This window comes from Saccostrea echinata, unplaced genomic scaffold (assembly GCF_033153115.1).
Source record: "Saccostrea echinata isolate AGI-Se365-2 ecotype Australia unplaced genomic scaffold, CSIRO_AGI_Sech_v1 ptg000029l, whole genome shotgun sequence".
Taxonomy (NCBI): Eukaryota; Metazoa; Mollusca; class Bivalvia; order Ostreida; family Ostreidae; genus Saccostrea; species Saccostrea echinata.
In genome coordinates, this window is record NW_026889778.1 from 4,049,487 (window position 1) to 4,052,089 (window position 2,603).

The following is a 2,603-nucleotide window of genomic DNA, read 5'->3' on the forward strand; positions in this document are numbered from 1 at the left end:
TATATATTGATCAGAATGATTCAGTTATCCACAGTCAAATATAAATAAAACATAGCCTAAATGTAGATATGTAATATGTCAGTAAAAATCCAAACCACTGATAGGTTATTTTTGCTAAAAAAGTTATAACAACCAAAGTCCATCCGCAAGGGGTGGCGTCTCCATATGAGTGAAAAAATTCTCGAGAGGGACGTCAAATAAAAACAAACAAACAACACAGATCGTGCTTACATGCTTAAAAACATAAACACCTATTTTATTTCTCTTTATTGATGTCAATGTGCACATTGCATGTTGTTCTTTGTTTCATCCACCATACGGCTTTCTAAAGTGACAACCACATCTTCTTGGCCTACTCCGCGGACAGAAGATTGAGCGTCGACAGGATCCTGTCAGGTACCCCCGGCTCCTACAGTACCTGTAACAGTCTCTGTGCCTACATCTTCTCACACATCCACCCTGACTAACGACTGGGTCAACAATTACCAGGGACAGAAGGCACAGAAGGAGAAGTAAGGCGACTGTCTTCATCTAAAACAAACATAAGATTTTTTTTTTTCATTTTAAACCTTAAGCTTAAAAAGAAAATAAATATATCTTTTGAGGGTTATAGATTTTTTTATCTTATTTATTTTTTCTTCTGCTTAATATGATAAGGTACTAAATTTATAATTTTCTGGTTGACTGCTTTTCACTAATGTTTATTATGTATACCATTTTTTTTTCAAAATATCATGCAAACAGTGAATATAATGTTAATTTATAAAGTTTATTAAAGAAAATAAATTGCTTCGATTTATCAATTCCGAATCAGTTGTATACATTTTGATAAAAGTTTTTATGTAAAAAAAAAACTAAAAAAAAAAAAACAGCTTAATGAAATCAGTTTTAAAAAAAGATACCCCAATCAGGGTTATCATCTGTTCGAAATGATAAATCGACACCTGTTTTATATATATATATATTTTTTTTCTATGTGCTTAAAACATTCAGCATCTTGTTTATGTGCAGAACAAAATAAGAGGAGTAAAGTTAAGATAGACATAGCAGACTAAAGTAGTGGAATATTTTTTGATAATAGATACGCCATAATTATAAATAGATGTATCATCTAGATTGATATAATTATCCTACCTCATCCTTTGTCCATCGGGACCAGAAACCGTTCACAGTAGCTCAGTCGGTAGAGCGCTCGCTCCGTGATCTGGAGGTCGTGAGTTCGAATCTCGGCCGCGACTGACCTAAGTCGATAAAAAATGGGTAGCAACTGTTGCTCCGCCATGCGCTCGGCACTTTGAAATGAAAGTTGCGGGTCCTTCGGATGAGACCTTAAAAACCGAGGCCCCATGTCACGACAGGTGTTGGCACGATAAAGATCCCTCACTGCTCAATGGCCCTAAGTGCCGAGTAAAGGTCAAACTTTGAAGCATTTTACCGGTATATGGTGATGTCTCTATATGAGTGAAAAATTCTCGAATGGGACGTAAAACAACAATCAATCAATCGGGTCCAGAAAATGTATGTTAATACTCAGTTATGCACTAATGTACAATACAATACTCGCTCGCGTGGCGCAGTGTTTAGAGAGTCTGCTCTAGAGTCGCGAAGAAAGGAGCTGATCCTTCCGTCTCGGTTTCGAATCTACTGCGGTTCGTGGAGACCGGTCCTTCGGATGAGACCTTATACCGTAAACCAACTTTTATTCGTGTGTGAGATATATTCGCGAGTTTCGCTACCTACTTTAGCTTGCAAATATTAATCGCCGCAAACCAACAAAACAAACAAAACAGTACAATACAGTCGCCCGCGTGGCACAGTAGTATGAATGTTTGTTTTAGACTCGCAGAGTAAGAAGTTGATCTTTACGTCAAGGGTTCAAATCCTAATACAGGACTTCGAGAAGGGACCTTCAGATGAGACCTTATAAACTGAGGTCCCACGTCACAGGACTTCTTGATATAAAAAAAAAGACCCCTCACTGTTCTATGGCCGTAAGTACCGTGTGTATGTCTAAATTTGCAGCCTTTTACGGAGAAGTGGTGGCGTCTCGTTATAAGTAAGCAGTTCTCAAAATGGACGTTTAACAAGTAAACAAGCAAGCAAGCGTACAATACAAACGCTATATAACCTTTGTTAGTTTTCCAAGTTCAGAAAAATACAAATACTATAAACAAAGCACAGATTAAAACTAAAGCATATTCACAGTAAATTTTAGAGGAATCAGCTGATGAAAATGAGAGTTAGCCATCAGTTCAGGTTTCTTACCTTTACGTGTTTCTAATCTGAGGAATAATATCCTTATAGTAAACTTTTGTAACTTTGACAAACCCCGAGGCCTATATATATAATTTGCGCGTAAACGTTTCATTGGCTGACATAACCAATGGAAAAATTACGTAAAATCGAATTAAAAAAAACGACGCCATATCAGTCTGCCTGAAGCAAATACAATGAGTGAAAACACGCACATGTGCACAGTTATGTAAAGGATGTTTGTTTTCATATTTATATTATTGGAAAGTCTTTCATTCTGAAGTTCTGCCTTTTTAAACGTGACTGATTAGAATATTTTGTCATGAACTTGGAAAAAAAACAACCAAACA

General features: G+C 36.5%; 1 long non-coding RNA gene across 1 annotated transcript; it reads right to left on the reverse strand.

Annotated features, from left to right (window-relative positions):
- Positions 1-217: 217 nt before the first annotated feature.
- LOC133194365 (uncharacterized) lies at positions 218-2,303 on the reverse strand. The gene is made up of 2 exons (XR_009722063.1): positions 2,266-2,303; positions 218-531 (listed from the first exon to the last, which is right to left on the reverse strand). It is a non-coding gene; the product is annotated as an uncharacterized LOC133194365 (long non-coding RNA).
- Between the last annotated feature and the right edge of the window lie 300 nt (positions 2,304-2,603).